The sequence below is a fragment of the Schistocerca serialis genome, chromosome 4 (genome assembly GCF_023864345.2).
Source record: "Schistocerca serialis cubense isolate TAMUIC-IGC-003099 chromosome 4, iqSchSeri2.2, whole genome shotgun sequence".
NCBI classification, from domain to species: Eukaryota; Metazoa; Arthropoda; class Insecta; order Orthoptera; family Acrididae; genus Schistocerca; species Schistocerca serialis.
This window is the reverse complement of record NC_064641.1, coordinates 106422729-106441897: the sequence shown is the minus strand read 5'-3', so window position 1 is coordinate 106441897 and position 19169 is coordinate 106422729. Positions and strand designations below refer to the sequence as shown.

General features: G+C 43.2%; 1 protein-coding gene and 1 long non-coding RNA gene across 2 annotated transcripts in view; both read right to left on the bottom strand.

The window, feature by feature from the left end:
• Positions 1 to 7476, bottom strand: part of LOC126473664 (serine-rich adhesin for platelets-like) — a 186887-nt gene extending 179411 nt beyond the window's left edge. The window contains exon 1 of the mRNA XM_050100896.1: positions 7353 to 7476. The gene's annotated coding sequence lies outside the window, so the exon portion shown is untranslated. The remainder of the gene's footprint in view (positions 1 to 7352) is intronic.
• A 107-nt stretch (positions 7477 to 7583) lies between these two features.
• Positions 7584 to 19169, bottom strand: part of LOC126475001 (uncharacterized) — a 388440-nt gene continuing 376854 nt past the window's right edge. The window contains exon 4 of the long non-coding RNA XR_007586635.1: positions 7584 to 7730. This is a non-coding gene — a long non-coding RNA (uncharacterized LOC126475001). The remainder of the gene's footprint in view (positions 7731 to 19169) is intronic.

Sequence of the window (19169 nt, the reverse complement as noted above, 5' to 3'; positions counted from 1 at the left end):
GAAGAGCGCAGAAAGTGGAAAAGTGTAGAAACTGAAGAAGGCAAAAAGAGGTACAGGAAACTGAATAATGAATTAAGAAGAGAAACTGAAGAAGCAAGAGAAAAATGGATGAAACAGAAATGCGACGAAATAGAGAAAATGGAGAGAGATGGAAAGTATGAAATGGTGTAATGACTGGCTAGTGAGATAGTTTTTGAACGTAAAAGAAAGAGGAACAACATGGAAATAGAAAGAGCGGGTGGTACTCTAGCAGAAGAACCACAGGAGGTTTTGAACAGATGGCAAGAATATATTGAATGTCTGTATACGAGGGATGAAATGCAAAGTGAAATTAAGATTGAAGAGGAGCAATATGTGCCGGAAGATGGAAAGGGATTTACCATCTTGAAAGCAGAAGTAGAAAAGGAGATTAAGAATAGGAAGGCATGTGGAATAGATGATTTGCCAGCAGAACTGTTGAAGAGTCTGGGAAACAAGGCAAGAAAAGAAATAGTCTACCTCTGTAACGAGATATACGACAAAGGGGAATGGCCCGAGGACTTCACTGCAACAGTTATGATACCAATAGAGAAAAAGAGAAATACTAAAAAATGTGAAGAGCACTGGACCATCAGTCTATCATGCAGCTTAAGTCTTGCTGAGAGTGTTGAATAGAAGGTTATATGGCAAGCTGGATAGAGGGACTGCAGAGGAGCAGTTTGGTTTTAGAAGAGGAAAAGGAACAAGAGATGCTATTGGCCTGCTAAGAACTGTAGGGGAAAGATATATGGAAAAGTGTAGAGAAATCTTTGCTGTTTTTATAAATTTAGAAAAGGCTTTTGACAGAGTTCAGTGGAACAAGCTGATGGATATTTTGAAGAGGAAAGGAGTAGATTGGAAAGAGAGACGACTGATACAGAATCTATATTTACACCAGAAAGTAAGGATAAGGATTGGAAATGAAATGTCAGAAGGAAGCAGCATTGGACGAGGTGTTAGACACGGTTGTTGCCTTTCCCCACTGTTGTTTAACGTATACCTTGAAGAGATTATTGCGAAAAGCTTAGATGGGAAAAGAGGAATATGTATTGGTGGAAAGAGAATAGAATGTATAAGATTTGCTGATGACATGGTATTAGTGGCACAAAGTGAGCGGACAGTGAATAACATGCGCAAAGATCTGAATGAAGCTTGTGTGGAATATGGGATGCAAATAAACACAGCAAAAGCAAAGAGTATAAAACAAAGAGTATGGTCATCAGTACAAGACGCAGACTGTCCAATATTAAAATAGGACAATCTAACATTGGCCAAGTAAGTGAATTTAAATACCTCGGAAGCACAATAACTGAAGACTTGAGATGTCACCAGGAGGTGAAAACTCGAATTGCCATAGCGAGGGAGGCATTCAACAGAAATAGGAGACTCTTATGTGGCAAATTAGATAAAGGACTAAGGAAAAGGCTTGGCAAATGTTTCGTCTGGAGTGTGGCACTATATGAGGCAGAAACATAGACGCTGAGACGAGAGGATGAAAAAAAGGTTAGAAGCATTTGAGATGTGGATATGGAAGAGAATGGAGAGAATAAGCTGGATGGAAAGAGTGAGTAATGAAAAGGTATTGGAAAGGTTTGGTGAGAGAAGATGTCTGCTGAAGGTTGTAAGAGAAAGGAAAAAGAACTGGTTGGGACATTCATTGAGAAGGGAGTGCTTGCTAGTAGATGCTTTGGAAGGATTTGTTTGTGGGAGAAGACCGAGTAAGAAGGAGATACAAGATGATAGACGACATAAAGGGAAGAGGAAATTGTGCAGACCTGAAGAGGATGGCAGAAGACCGGACAGCCTGGAGAACTACCATGTGAAAACCTGCCTTTAGGCTGAACACTGATGATGATGATGATGACAGAAATATCCAGTTAGGTCTCGATGGAACCAACCCTAGTGCGAAGACTACAGCTGGCTCTAAATGCGGAGAAATCCAAAGCAGTGCTGTGCACGAGTCGGCAGAGCGCAGCGCCCCGTGGCTGCAGCACTGATGAGTCACACAACCAGAGCCGAAGGCACTCGCGCCGTACAAATATTTGACAGTAGCGGAGCGCCGAGATGCGGACCGAAGGAAATGCCAGGCCGCGATTCATCGATAGAAACCACGTCAGCCCGTCAACAGAGGGGAGGCTGTATAGCCATGTACCGGACCCGTGCGTCGGCCTAACAGCGGACTTGTGGCGTGTACGAAGGACGGCGGTGTGACTCCTCACAGACTTGACGGGCGAGAGAGTGTGACAGAAGTGTTCAACAGTCTCAGCTGCAGGACCTCGTGACAACCTGCTGCGAGAACTCTGGGAACTAGGGTGAAATCTACGAATATTGTTCGGCCCCCAATATGTCCATGACGTAGAGACAGCGCATTAAAAACCGGGCAAACAGCGCTTCGCACAGAAACGTACAAACAGTCGCTACTGCAGATGCCCCATCCGTGAATGTAACAGGAAGAAACGCTAATGTATTGTGCAATAAAAAGCACCCTCTGTGACACACTCCGCACTGATTCGCAGCGCGGTTGCGGAAACCACGAAGAGTCGGAAAAGTCAAACAAGAGCAACTCGTACGATGGTTTCCATCTCGTTTACTTAAGCCTAGTTTACACGACGACATTGGGTTGCGCCACTCGTTGCGTGTAATGTGTTGCACGCAAATGGTTTCATATTTGACTGTAGACACGGCGAAACCAGTATACACTTGTTTCGTCGTTTTGTGGGTTCCTTAGCCGTGTCGGAAGCGAAGTTTTGGCAGCTGTACGTCGCACGAGCTGTGATGGAGTTAAAGCTTGTAGCGTGGAATCGCTGCATAAGAAAAAAGTAAGACACTAGTTTCGATTCGTGATTGGATGAAGAAAAGACGTCAGCTCGGTTGCTCTGCCTCCTTGCTGAAATAATTTATAATGAAAGATCTAAGAAGTCCTTTTAATTATCTTAGAATGTCGCCAGAACTGTTCACCTTTCTTCTAAATAGAGTTAATTATGCGATAAGGAATAAAGATATATAACGCATGAAGCATTGTCGCCAGAACTGAAATTACATATCACATTGCGTGCATTACAATCGAGAACACTCGGCATGCTATAATATGCGGTTTTAGTTGGTGATGGCGCTTTTCATTAACACCAATAATTATTAATATTAACAGCAATAATTATTAAAATTAACAGCAGTAATTATTAAAATTAACAGCAGTAATTATTAAAATTAACAGCAGTAATTATTCAAAGCAGGCCGCATTAAGAAGAGAATGGTTTGCAGACTACTCTCTTGAAGATAGTTCTGTACAGTGGCAATATTTCAAAATTATAACAAATGTGAATGGGGAGCACTGCAGCGACGTTTTAAATAGATGAATATTGAATAAAGAATTTAGCTTCTCGATTTGTGTAGCCTTCCCTCCTGTCAACAACATCCCTTAAAAAAAAAAAAAAGCTAGAATTACATTTGCATGTATGTTTCTTAATTCAGTTGTATATGTGCTCCTAATTCAATAAATTTTGCCCTGCAGCTCAGATATTGCCACACTATGTCCTGATCGCACGTGAAGGTCTCAGGAGCAGCAATTTGTTGCTTATTTTTGTAATCACGATCACCGAAATCCCACAAACACCTACGCAAAGCATAGATATCCAAAAAGTGAACGTTATTCTCCGTTCCCCACGTCATATTTCAGTTTGTCCACACTCTACGAACACACACAACCTCAAAACTCATGCAACTAGTGTCGCCAAAGTTGGAACACGCCGAAAGTGTTTAGTTTCAACGACGAGTTGCGCAAGCGCAGTGGCTGGTAGCGCAGTTGCCTGCAACCTAGTGTCGTCGTGTAAACTAGGCTTTACACTGTAATTACCACAAAACGAAAGAACAACTCATTTCCGTCTCGTGGGGCTAGTCTCAGTATACAAGGCGTTAAGAAAAATATATTCCATATTTTGATATACGGTAGAACGGGTCAAAACAACAAAAAAAGACCCTGTAAATATGGGTTGTAAAATACAGCTCTTAAGCCTATCTCTATTATTGCGAATTCTTTGCTGTTACGAACGTCCCACAGAATGCAGTAAACAAATGAGAGCACATTCTGTTACTGCGAAACAACACTTGTGAGGAATCTCTACAAGGAGCCGGCCATTTCCCATGTGGAATAACAGACTTCCATTATGCTGGTAATTGCATTCTGTAGGTCGTTTATAATGGCAAAGTCACAGCAGCAAAGATGAAATGCTCATGGCTCTTAAGGTATGCATTTTATAGCCCATGTTTAGGTGGACATTTTTGTATTGTTTTGGTCGTTATTAGCACCTCTCAAAATATGGATTTTGTTTTACAGCCTGTGTAAAGCATCGCGGTACACACGCCACAACTGCTACGGCATAACGTGCATCAAGTTGGGAAAGGGGGCTGAAGGTACGGTGATTGTAGCTACTCACCTTTTCCATGCGGCAGAAAACTGGGCACTTCTGTGCGGGGAGAGAGAGAGACGCTGCGGAAGCGTACGACCACAACACACTACGACAGCGAGCGAAAGTTTCAGAACATCGATAACGCACGACGGTTTTTCGCGGGACGGATCGCAAGTGTACATTTCAAAAAATCTTAACGCGGGCACAAATATAATCGATATCGGTCGTTTGTAATGTTGAAGTCAGAGTGTGAGAATAAACATAGTTAGTGATACGTCGCCGCCACAGCTGTGGCGCGTACTTACAGCCTGCTTGCAGCAGCGCAGGGTTTGCCTGTGCGGGCGTCATTGCGGCGGTAGTTCACTTCTGGATGGCCGATGCAGAATAAGACTATGCGCGGCCTCCCCACTTCCGCGATTCCCCTGCAGCCAAAGCGGGAGAAGACGCGGCCGACTTCTGTCTCGGCTGCAGTGCTGCCATCTACACGGACGTCACACACTCACACTGACCTTCCGTCATATAACGTCTAGTTCAGATAAGGCGAAATAGGTTTTCCCTACTGACGCTAAAGCGAACACCACGATCGAGCAGTCATCCGCGGCGTTTTAACTGTAACGCATTCTGTGAAAGCCACGGTGGGAAAACAGCGAAAACTCCTTTTATTGTGCTACCAGCTTCCAGCTGGAAGATTGCCATAAGGCCCTGGACAATGCTGAAACGAAACAGATTTCATTCTAACATTAAAGTAAACAAAACCGGCACTATACATTATGCTAATTCACTGGCTGTACTTGCACGAAACATCGCCTTGGCACGCTGTCCTTGTCTGGAAGGAAGATCGGTTTGGACACCACGCAGCTTTACTAGGTGTATGCATTGATGAGGGGTTGAACTGGAAAAAACACACTGAGGATCTGCTGAAACGTTTGAGTTCAGCTACTTACGCTATTAGGGTCATTGCAAATTTTGGTGATATACATCTCAATAAATTAGCTTACCACGCCTATTTTCATTCTCTGCTTTCGTATGGCATCATATTCTGGGATAACTCATCATTGAGTAAAAGAGTATTCATTGCACAAAAGCGTGTGATCAGAATAATTGCTAGAGCTCATCAAAGATCATCCTGCAGAGCTAGAGATCTTCACTGTAGTCTCACAATATGTATATTCACTTATGAAATTTGTTATTAACAATCCGAATGAATTCAAAAGTAATAGCAGTGTACATGGCTACAACACTGCACCAATATGTCCGCCTTTTCAGGGGTGCAGTGGGTCCCACCTTCCTCCTGATGGATGATAACACACGGCACCACGGAGCTACCATCGTGGAGGAGTATCTTGAAACAGAAGATATCAGGCGAATGGAGTGGCCTGCCTGTTCTCCGGACCTAAAGCCCATCGAGCACGTCTGCGACGCTCTCGGTCGACGTATCGCTGCACGTCTTCAAACCCCTACGACAATTCATGAGCTCCGACAGGCACTGGTGCAAGAAAAATAGGCTATACCCCAGCAGCTGCTCGACCACCTGATCCAGAGTATACCAACCCGTTGTGCGGCCTGTGTACGTGTGCATGGTGATCATATCCCATATTGATGTCGGGGTACATGCGCAGGAAACACTGGCGTTTTGTAGCACATGTGTTTCGGGACGGTTTTCTCGCTTATCACCAATACCGTGGACTTAACAGATCAGTGTCTTGTGTGTGCCAGTTTTGAGTACATTCTGCAATTATGAGCATAAGTGTATAAGAGGTCCTATGTCACTGATAAGAGAAACCATCGTGGACGCTATGAAAATAATGGGAACTTAATTAAGTGGAAAGGAACAGGCACGGCACAGGAGAGACGCACCGCATATGAGAAACGAGGAGGAGAGCGAACTAGCGCTACGGTTAGCACACCAGAGGCAAAAATTTTACACGTTTGCGGCCGTGGTCACTGCTGGGGCGACAACACGCTGTGAGCAACGGAAATGGTTACCGCCAGCTCACTTAGGCCAAAAGAAGGAAATGCTAACCCAGGTGGGGAGGAGGTTCGCGAAGCTGTGGAAAGACTTCGGCCATTAAAAGTACCTTCAATGGAAACGGGGGAATCAATATAGCCACGGGAAACTCCTAAGAGCCCCTGAAAAAAAGGGTATATAAATGTCAGCTGGAGACAGTAGTAGATAAAATGAACATGAGACAGTTGGCGAGTGGTTCGCGCGGTCGTTGCCAGGGAGCAGCTAATTCGTCGGGAACCGTCACCGTAAAGTGAAAGTTCAATGGTGCTGCAGTAAACCACGAGAAGGCTCTGTAGAGCTTGTCTCTAGAAGTAGCAAATAGTAGTAGTATTTCTGCACGTCAGAATGTACAGAGCAGCAAGTGGCGCATTACACTCGTCTCCCGCCGGCCGGTGTGGCCGTGCGGTTCTAAGCGCGTCAGTTTGGAACCGCGTGACCGCTACGGTCGCAGGTTCGAATCCTGCCTCGGGCATGGATGTGTGTGATGTCTTTAGGTTAGTTAGGTTTAAGCAGTTCTAAGTTCCAGGGGACTGATGACCTCAGTAAAGTCAAGTCCCATAGTGCTCAGAGCCATTTGAACCACTCTCGTCTCCTAGTGGTTAGTCGCGTGAGTCGCAACGAGGAATAATTTGTAGTTTTCTCCGTACAGAAGGGAACGAGTGCTGACTACCATTCGTCTCTTATCTTTATTCGAGTATTTGTTGGTATCATTGAAACTAGTCTGAAGCAAAGCATAGAAGAAGGTAGTACTCAGGAACCGGAGGTTGCTAGAGTGGTAGAGTGTGATTGTTGATGGATAAAAAGCCACTGCAAGACACTTCTTCGAGTAAGGCTTAATTGTAGTCTTGTGCAATAGTCTTAACTTAGTGGCGACTGCGTACGGTATGCAACTAACCGCCTAGAAGCGACACACTACGCACCTGCCACCAGCTTCTGCTTCTGTTTCTCCTTCTGCTTCTGCGGCTGCTGTTGCTGTTGCTCGAAGATGCGGACGGCCGCCTTGACGGAGCTGCTGGGGGGCGGCCCGGGGGCGGCCGCAGCGGGGGTGGCAGCGGGGGCGGCAGCTGGAGAGGAGGCAGCGGCCGAGGCGGAAGGCACCCCCGGCGGCGGCCCCACCGCTGCCGCCCCCGCCGCCGCCCCCGCCCCCGCGGACAGCGCGTTGAACTTGGCGGACAGCGCCGCCACACCGGGGGCGATGGCGCGCTCCCGCTCCCGCCTCCGGGGGCAGAAGCGGGGGGCGGCCACCGGCACCGGCACAGCCGCCTCCACCGCCGTAGAGCCAGACTTCATGCCGCGTCCTGCAACAGACAGGCAAACCACTCTCACTTCCGTGCCTCTACTCGAATGCAACACCATTTCTCTACTGCTAACTGCGAACTATTTTGTTGCGACCGGCGATCAACAGCTAGTAGAAACCATTCCTAGGTCACAATCTGTGATGGCACTAACAAATGTCTCCTCTGTCTTATCGCATTTTTAAATTCCTCACAAGACAACAACAAGTTATTTTTAAATGCAAACATTTTACATTAGGCTTTACCGTAACTGCTATTGACATCAAATGAAGCAACAAGTTTACTGTTACCAGTCACGTTTTATTTATCTCCACAACGTGTTTCAAAGGTTTATTAAACCCCCATCAAGGTCGATTTACATTTGTTAGTATGAGATGCGTCTGTATAGCGTTACTATGTTTTTGGATGAACTTGTGGCACTGTCTCCAGTAGCCGGCCGGAGTGGCCGAGCGGTTCTAGGCGCTTCAGTCTGGAACCGCGCGACTGCAACGGTCGCAGATTCGAATCATGCCTCGGGAATGGATGTGTGTGATGTCCTTAGGTTAGTTAGGTTTAAGTAGTTCTAAATTCTAGGGGACTGATGACCTCAGATGTTGAGTCCCATAGTGCTCAGAGCCATTTGAAACATTTGTCTTCAGTAGTGACAAGTTCCTTCATTTTAGTAACACATCACATGTATAGTATCACATTTTGTAAACAATGGAGGTATAAACGTTTGAAATGGCTCTGAGCACTATGCGACTTAACTTCTGAGGTCATCAGTCGCCTGGAACTTGAACTAATTAAACCTAACTAACCTAAGGACATCACACACATCCATCCCCGAGGCAGGATTCGAACCTGCGACCGTAGCGGTCGCTCGGTTCCAGACTGTAGCGCCTAGAACCGGATGGCCACTCTGGCCGGCGTATAAACCTTTGAAACGTGTCGTGTAGATAAATAGACAGTGAAAGTTAGCAGTAAACTTGTTGTTTCATTTAACACGTTATTTGTATTTCAATCTCAAATTATTCGTTATTGTAAAAAAGTATTTACTATTCCTTGTCAAATGTTTCAGATAAAAGCAAAACAAACTACAAAAATGGACGACAAACGAGAGTCGTAATATGTACGACCTGTTTTAAAATGTCAGTTAACAGGTATCCAAATTTGCAATAAGCAGATGCATTTCCTGCCTCTCCTTCGCCGAGCAAAAGCCCTCCGAACAAAATGTTAGTTACAACCTTAAACCAGCACACTGACCGCTTCTGAGCGCTCTAGAAGGTGTGAAACTCGTACCGACCGCTCCTCTCAGCCTCCGCAGCTGACTTAAGGGGTGCGTGGACACCACCTGCTCAGAAGCATCTAGAACACCTGCTAGTAGGCCTGTGTCTCCGGCCGATGTCGGCCGTTGAGGAATCCACCGACACCGGAGCCACTGCGACCGCACGCAACGGGCGCGGTGCCTTCGCGAGGTTTCTCCACGGCCGCGCTCTCAGTGGACCTGGCAGCGCCTCGCGCCACCACTTTGCTACTGCACCTTCCTGCCGCCCGTCAGCTGCCAGCCTTAAGCCGTCGGCACACGGACTGTACATCCGAGCGTTGAGCGTGCCGAGTTTCTGACGTCGTCGTGTGGAATACGAGGCCTACGAGAAAGACAGGCCGCGGCGCGTACGTCACGAAAGTAGTCCTGCGCTCGCTCGTTCGCTCAAAGCACCAGACAAACTACGTATCTACACCTGTTGACTCTTAACTAGGCGTGTCCGTACAAACGAAAACTGAATCTTCTTCTGGAATCCGCTATTATGAAATCTTACTGTTATTAGTCCTATAATGATGGGAAGTCCATGGGCCTACTTATAATTTTTTACGGCTGTTTTGACGTACAATAAAATAAAATCATGCTAAAATGATTATTAGTTGCATAAGGCACCACTTCCAGCATGTAATGAGTATTGTTAAGCAGAAGATACTAAATGCAGTAAACAATCCGTTATACGATTTATATCGAGTACTGACCTGAAATTAAATTTTGCTGTAGTACTGTTAATCAGTACGACTTCATAATAGTAGATTCCAGTGCAAGATGCAATTCTCGTTAGTTCTTACACGCCCAGCTGCCAGTTAACAGTTTTAGAAGCGCATTTTGTCTGCTGAGCTGAGCGACCGAGTTCCGGACTACCTTCGTGACGTACGCGCCGCGGCCTGTGTTTCTCGTCGGCCTCGGTGGAATAGCACGTTCGGGAGTCTTTCCGAACGTGCAGAGCAATATCTAGCATGTCAGATATTCTGAGAGTGAGTCTGAACGTTGACCAATCAGATAGCACAACGCCACCTACGTCACATGCACGCCATCTCCCTTCAGCATTGAGCTCTGAGGCGCCATATTGGCATTCAGTTCAAGCCTATACTTCTACATGCCGTTTCTGAGCACCTGTAAATTGAGAACAACTCGAAAACCCGTTGTTAACTGCGTGATTCGTTGCAATAAACTAATGAGAGATATCATATTCGTGGCAAAGGAATTATTATAACTTGCGTATTATGAGAGTATGTCATTTGAATGTAGCGACACACTGGGGATCCACCAAAAACGCATTGTTCTTGGTACAATTTGTTATAATTAAATTTCAGTTAGTAACATAGCTACGATTAAAAGCATTTAGCAAGTGCCAACATCTTAGAATCGGCCACAAACGAATTGTAGCAGTTTAGCGTAGTGAGTAGCGTTGATAAAACATGACCAGAAAGGAGATCTGATGATGATTCGCGTCCCGCCAAATCTAAATATTTTTTTTTTTCGTAACATTCGGGTATATAATAGGTCCTGACGCTTTATTATTAGTTTAATGTAAGTATATACTAGAATATTTGATGTTATGTAAATATATGGTTACCTTTTTCTGAGGAGTGAGTTTGGTCGATTGGCTTAATCTACAGGACAGCTTGCGCTACTTGTATAAAGATATTTTGTTCATTTTTCTTTTGAGTTTCGCAATTTACATGTTGTAAAGATTCTGCTACTGAGAAGGAACAGTGATCAAGTAAGAATGAGCTTAGGGTTTTACTAAAATGTGGGAAAGATAAAATAGTGTTTATCTTATGTGGAGAACTATTGCAAATTTGTGTCACACTGTTTGTAATGGAACTTTTACAAGCCTGTATCCTTACTGATTGGACTGGTACTTTCCTTTTTGTCTTGAAACATATTGAAGTTTTTAATTGTGTATATTACATATAGAACAACGTGACTGGGGTATGAACATTAGAGGAAACGTGTGTTTTAATAGAGCTAACGTTGGAATTTTACGCGCGCCTGTTGAGGAAACAGTGTGATTTACGAACTAGAAACATCCGACAACAGCCGCTGGAGTGCGTTGCGATCGCATATACCACGTTGGGGCCCACGTACCGTATGCGTAAGTCGCATCGTTCCTGAGCGTTCAGCAGCACGTTGACTCAGCATGCTCAACGTTAACTTTCGACAGCACGATCCGTGTACCGACTTTACCCTCCCTGCTCCTCGCCACTCGGTCTGTGTGAGCAGCTGCCAGGCATCGTCGTGGACCGACATTTCAGTTGCTTTCGAGTTGTGTGGACACCGTCCTGAGAAGCTGTACTTCATGTTATTAAGCGACCAGTTGATATTGCAAAGCGGCTCTTACTGTCTGCTACACCACGAGGCCACATTAGGACTCCGGTATATCGCGGAAGGCCTGTGCTGGAAGTCACACACAGCCGCGAGTCTTCAAGGGGCCAAACAACGCGTGGACACAGGCTGACTTGAAGGCCGTCCGAGGAGTGGCGGTTTGGACCCTTTTCATACTGTGCGGGGCGGACAGTGCAGCGACGGCCGAATGAGGCGTTATGCGTGGAGGCCGCGGTCGGTTCTGCGACGTTTCGGGGTTGTTTTGTCTATACAGTGATTCAGGCCACCCTGAAACGTTAACCAGGATGTTCATTCCAACTTTCTGGCCGGCCGACTGTTACCATTTCTTTCATACCCTGGTGATAACTGTTCAACACAGACTCTGTGATATTCGCTATTTTTAACTTCATTAAAACAGCAAATACGATCTTTCTGTACCAATGGAGGAAACCTGCAAAATTGGTTGTTTTGTAAACTAAAACTCTATCGGCGAAGGAACTAAGCACGAATGCTGTGTGAAGATGCACACTAAAGTGCGACGTGCATAATAAAAATAACTGTTCACTGTATATTAGTGGTAGTGTTGTACTGCAAGTGTAAAAAGAAGTCAAGGCTACGACAACAGGTGCAGCGCAAAGTTCAGTGTTGTTCTAAGTGCAGCGACAGCTAAAACATTCGTCGTCACTTACCTGTGAGCCTCATGGGAGGCAGTTGACAGAGAAGTATGGAGGCAGCTTCAGTGTCCGGCTCCTCCGATGGAAAACGCGCGCGAGGTGTTTGTATCGATGCACTCGTGTGATACGAAGTTCACAAAAAAAAAAAAAAAGGAGCACTCGACGACCAGCAGCTCTGTTACAACCTGAGCGCGAACGGATACTGAGTGTTGGAGCTCACGCAACACTGTGCAGCCGCTGTGAGTGGCTGACGTGTGGGTGACGAAACAATCCAAACTTTAAACTGCTAACCGCCATGACTTCCATCGTACATACTGGAGGAAAGACATTTGTACACTTGTGTGACTACATCTTCATACGTAAATTAAGCAATTTTCTTGAGTTGAAGTTAAGATGAGTAAGAAGTAGATTGTTAGATTACTCAGACCTTAAAGCCATTAATACCGGCACTCCTGAACACTGCTAAAATGAATTATAATCCTGTCTCTTGATGGACAAAGAAAATGAATGTGCACTATAGGAAGACCCTAAACTCCAGGCCAGTCCCGATCCTTAACAAATGTACCCAATAGGTTGTAAGTTATACTAATAATTTTCCTCTTCTTCTGTTTCATATTGTAAATAAAAACCCGAGAAGCCACTTGAATTCCTGGCACCACAGTGGAAAGGACAGATGTACTGCATGATGAACGCCGTAGACAGCTAACACAGAAAGTGAAAGCATCACGAAGTGTAGTGCTACATTATTAAACTGCAATTGAACCACAATGAGTCAACAGATGCTCGAACATTGTCCACTCTAGTGAAAATAAGCACTCACTGTACTCATGTATTAGTTGTTAAGCTCAAGAGAAAGTAATTTCTGAATTCTATCCCATGAAGAGCGAAATGAACGTTCACTTATTGTTATAAGCAAATATGAACCAAACTTAAATATGCACATAAATGTTAATCTTGGTATTATGGAATGAAATGACTGATGAACAAATAATGAAAAACTTTATTTTGAAGAGTGATAAATATCTGATATATGTTTATAAATGTAATTTCAATTTATGTACATAGTACGCCAGTAACATTATGTAAAAAAAAAAATCACGAATATCTCATGAGGACATGAGGATCGAGGTAATCCTTCGGCATTCCCTCTCTCCTCATGGGAGGCAATGTGATATTCGCTATTTTTGACTTAATTAAAACAGCAAATACGAGTAGTTAATACTTTCAGCCAGAAGACAAATACTTGTTTGTAAATAATGATTAATGTATAATGAGGCGTCGCATGGCGACGGTGGAATTTTCTAAATAATGTAATTTGTCGTCTTTGGGCGGCAATATATACAGAAAAATACGGATAGATATGCGATCCTTCACTATTTTGTTCGCTGGAGAACAAATGAAGCCTTGAGCGCTAAAAAGACTTGTACTGTTTTTCTCAAGTAAGACGGACGCAGATCTGTGGCAGTCTGATCTAATTTTTTACTAAATGTATAAAAACGTGTGATGTCTAAGTTTGAGTGAAGTGTAATGAACTGTTATAACTTACCGTGACGACGCACGAGCGACTCAAAGAAGACAATGGCCATATAAAAGAGCGCTCAGTGGACATGATACGGACATAAAAATCTACCGTCATTGTAGTACTAAGCTTAAGGTACGATATATGTTTTAGTTTATAATAAATATTTGTTCTGGGAATACTGAATCATTTAGCAGTGCTCATTCCTATCATCTCCTCAGTATTATTTTCATTTTAATTATGCATTTTGATAAGATTACAGACACGGAGATCAGCAGCCCAATGTGCGTGTTACATTGATAAAAAGAAAACTGTTTTATCGTCTTTTTGCATCAGCTTTAATATTGAATTTCCCTTTTGTGTGATGTTACAGTTGTTTTTGCGCCCTTAAGAACTTTCTGGTCCCTTATGAAATTGTTTTGTCATAACAATACCTTCACAACCGGGTATGATCGTATCTACGATCATGAAGTAATTAGAAAGACGACAATGCGATTTCTTAATCAATAGCACGCTAGTTGTGACTGCCTCAACCCACGCGAAACTGCAAGTGAAAACTATTCACATCTCATAATGCAATATTTTATGACAATGGTCAATCCACGATTTTTACGCCAATTGTGGTTGATAAAACAGTAAGCTAAATCTCAGTTTCCAACTTTCCATTGAATAACAACATCACTTTTATTTTGTAACATCATAACTCGCGTCTTCGAGATGACAGCAGCCGTCTCCACAAGGCACCGAACGAAGCCTTAGGTGCCCTGCCGCACCTCGGCCGGTCCGCTAAATCACCCCATCTCAGTCCCTCGGGAAATGCCCGCGACTGTTTGGAACAGAGGGTGAAACGTACCAGTCAACATACGCGCGGTCTGGCAGCTGTACAGGACCCAGCGATCAACGAGCGGCTCCAGCTGGGTGTGGCGTGTATGGAGACATCTCTGGACATATTTCCTCTCTGAACGTCGGGGTGAGAGGGCGGTGCTACACGGCGTTAGCGTCACGTCATCTGGGAGAGGAGGGGTGGGAGTGGGTGCCACTAATTACTTTTATCTGGTCCGCTTACTAGCACCTAAACAGAAGACGACGCTCTTTTTTTTTTTAAGCTGTGAAATGGCCCCCGTTAGACATTGTAAGTTTTCGACTGGTTTGTGTGGGGGAAGAGACCAAACAGCGAGTCATCGGTCTTATCGGATTAGCGAAGAACCGTGAAGGAAATCGGCCGTGCCCTTTCAAAGGGACCATCCCGGCATTTGCCTGGAGAGATTTAGGGAAATCACGGAAAACTTAAATCAGGATGGCCGGACGCGGGATTGAACCGTCGTCCTCCCGAATGCGAGTCCACTGTACTAACCACTGCGCCACCTCGCTTGGTTTGCAATTTTTTTCACTTTTTATATTACAAATATTCTTGTTATTTATTATGGATAGTTCTTCTCTCCAGAAATCATCGTTAGAATTACCGTATGAAAATACAATCAACTTCCAGAGAATTTACCATAACTCTGATGTGTTATGAAGCGGAACAGACACTGAAGTATGTCTACTGCAATCCTCCTGCATATACATACATACATACGTACATAAATACATAAATACTTGTTCCACAGATCATGAATACGACATTTCGTAATGATGTGGAACGTTTCACTTTAACACAAGTTTTCTTTACACAAACTAATCAATTTATTTTTTACAGTTACTACTTCACATCTAAAAATTCATCTATTCAGTAGAAGGAGTTGTCATTCAGAAATTCTTTTAATTTGTTTTTAATCTGTCAGACTTTTAATGCCATTTGGCAAATGACCAAAGATTTTTGTGGCATCATAATTCACCCCTTTCTGTACCAAATTCAGATTTAACCCAGAATAGTGAAGAGGGTCGTTTCTTCTCGTTTTGTAGCTATGCACTTCGCTGTTATTTTTGAAATGGGATGGATTTTAATAATAAGTTTGATAAGAGAATATATGTATTGCAAAGGTACTGTGAATATCCCGAGTTGCTCAAATAAATGTCTGCAAGGTGATCTTCGGTGGGCTCCAGCTATTATTCTGATTACACGCTGTCGTGCAATGAATACTTTTTCTCTTATGATAAATTACCCCAAAATATGACGCCTTGTGAAAGCAGTGATTAAAATAGGCATAGTAGCTGACACGGCTTGTAGCGCGCGTACACTTAAATTAAAGCACTTCGGTTTCGTGATCAATAGAGGACAACGAAGTCGCGTCATTGTCTATGCGTTTGACAGGACCCTCAGCCTGTCTCTCACTCATTTCATGAAACTGAACCACGCAGTCGCAAAATAATACGTCATTATGTTGTTTTGTATATAAAATACAGGTCCATTAACAGTAATTTTTATCATTTTATCGAAGGTTTGAAAATTAAAAGTTGGCGTAGAATAACGGACATTGATTGAAAATCCATTATACAGGGTGATTCACGAAGACGTGCAAATATTTTAGTATGTTATTATACAAGTAAAACTAAAAAAAAGTTCGTATAAAACCAGGTCCGCAAATGTTTAGTTACGGCGTTACGGCAAATAAAAGATTTAGCCTGAAATTTAGCCACCGAGATCGCCCGATTTAACACCCGGCACGGTAGCTCATGAACATCAACAAAAGCAAAACGAGGATAGTGGAATGTAGTCGCATTAAGTCGGGTGATGCTGAGGGAATTAGATTAGGAAATGAGACACTTACAGAAGTAAAGGAGTTTCGCTATTTGTGGAGCAAAATAACTGATGATGGTCTAAGTAGAGAGGATATAAAATGCAGACTGGCAATGGCAAGGAAAGCGTTTCTGAGGAAGAAAAATTTGTTAACATCGAATATATATTTAAGTGTCAGGAAGTCATTTCTGAAAGTATTTGTATGGAGTGTAGCCATGTATGGAAGTGAAACATGGACGATAAATAGTTCGGACAGGAGGAGAATAGAAGCTTTCGAAATGTGGTGCCACAGAAGAATGCTGAAGATTAGATGGGTAGATTACATAACTAATGAGGAGGTATTGAATAGAATTGGGGAGGAGTTTGTGGCACAACTTGACGAGAAGAAGGGACCAGTTGGTAGGACATGTTCTGAGGCATCAAGGGATCACAAATCTAGCATTGGAGGGCAGCGTGGAGGGTAAAAATCGTAGAGGGAGATTGGTTCAAATGGCTCTGAGTACTATGGGACTCAACTGCTAAGGTCATTAGTCCCCTAGAACTTAGAACTAGTTAAACCTAACTAACCTAAGGACATCACAAACATCCATGCCCGAAGCAGGATTCGAACCTGCGACCGTAGCGGTCTGGCGGTTCCAGACTGCAGCGCCTTTAACCGCACGGCCACTTCGGCCGGCGTAGAGGGAGACCACGAGATGAACACACTAAGCAGTTTCAGAAGGATGTAGGTTGCAGTAGGTACTGGGAGATGAAGAAACTTGCACAGGATAGGGTAGCATGGAGAGCTGCATCAAACCAGTCTCAGGATTGAAGACCACAACAAACAAACAAAACAACGGTAGCTCAGTGTGTTCCGACAGAGGGTTAGCTGCCCTCTGCAATAAGAAAAGAAAAAAAGAAAACTGAGCGAACGGATCAACGATGAACTTTAACAGTTGTCATGGGACGTCCGCTGCGAACATACACAACGAACAATTACGAACAACATGAGATCAGGAAAAAAAAAAAAGCCACCACTGGATTTTTGTGTATAGGGATGGATGAAAGACATAGTTTGTGAGGACAAAGTCAATACACGAGAGACATTACATGATCGCATTATGAATGCAATACATGAAATTAAGAACAACCCTGTGAAACTGAAAAGTGCAACAAAATCTGTTCATACACGCGCATACATTGAACTCGTTCGAGTCATTTTTGAACATTTATTGTGAAATTGTATGTACACTGTTCAACTTCCTTAACACTGGGCTTTGTTTTTTCCGGTTTAACGTGACTACGAGTGTGCTATGGTATTAATAGAAGCAGATTATCTGACACGTTCATACAGCTTTAGTTAACGCTATAACATCATTTTTCCAAAATTAAATTCTGTACAACTTCTGTTGAAAATTTTGTGCAATTGTCTGGAATTTAAAAAACAAACTGGGCCAAGTAGTTAATTAACTAAAATTTTTACAAAATTACATCTTTGTTTCTCTGAATGTTCTGGAAAACTACTGCAGATACACGTACGGGACACGTTTTATTAGATTCACTAGATCAATACCAGCCAAGCAAATTGAAATCGTGCTTTACTTTAACCTCGTACAGTTTTGCTATGGCTTAATATTAGCGAAGTTGCTAAATTTCGGGCAAAATCTTTTATTAGCCGTAACTAAACATTTGCGGACCTATGTTTATATGAACTTTTTTCTTTAGTTTTACTTATAGAATGCCGGCCAGTGTGCGTTTCTAGGCGTTTCAGTCTGGAACCGCGCGACCGCTACGGTCACAGGTTCGAATCCTGCCTCGGTCATGGATGTGTGCGACGTCCTTAGGTTAGTTAGGTTTAAGTAGTTTTAAGTTCTAGGGGACTGATGAGCTTAGATATTAAGTCCCACAGTGCTCAGAGCCATTTGAACCATTTTGTGAACTTATAGAATAACGTATTAAAATTTTTGCATATCCTCCTCATTCACACTGTATATACAACAAATATTTACATATTTAGTTAAATAAGTAAAAATAATAATAAGTGCCGTGTACAAGAGGCTTCCATTAAGTAAGTTTCACTATTTTATATATAAAAAAACATTATACTCACTTTATCATGTTCAAATAATTTTATAGACCTCGTACAATGCTTCTGATAGTTTTCCACATAGTTGCCATGATTTTTTTAAGCATTTTTGGTAACGTGACAAGTTTCTCCAAACCAGCGCTGTATAAACTCGGGTGCTTTACTCGTAACCACCTGCTCACTGTTGATGTGACTTACCTCCAATACGACCTTTGAGTTGGAGGAACATGTGAAAACACTTGGGCCAATATCTGGCGAATATGGACGATGCGGGAACACTTCCCAGTCGAATCTTCCGAGTTCCGCCTGGTCATTCGAACTGCGGCGGGCAGAGTGTTATCACCAAGGAAGTGAACTTGGTGAGACAGAAGTCCGGGACGCTTTCTTTTGACGGTAGCTCGCAGTTTCCTCAAGACGAGCACAAGGCTCGACCTGGTACAACACTGGTTCGGAAAAACTTTTATCACGTTACCAAAAATTCTTGAAAAACATGGCGACTATGTAAAGAAGTAACAGACGCATTGTACAATATCAATAAAATCACTTGAGCACGATAAAACGTGCGTAAAGTTTTTTTTATAAAATACGGAAAGCTGCTTATTGGATCTCCCTTGTACTTTAAAAAACAGTGACAACAAAATTTGGCCCTAAAGAAAAATGAATTGTCTGAACCCACAACACATATTCAGTTTCACTGGCAATTATAAATACAGTAAAAGTAGAAGAAAAGGGAACAGGGCGACACGAAGGACGCATATTAAATAGTACGCAAGATTTCTGAATTTTTATTTTAATTTTTCGCCTCTATATTTGAATATCGTTCCCGAAGAGAACCAAAAGCGGTTATAATAAATAAAAAGAACCTCTGTGGTCCAG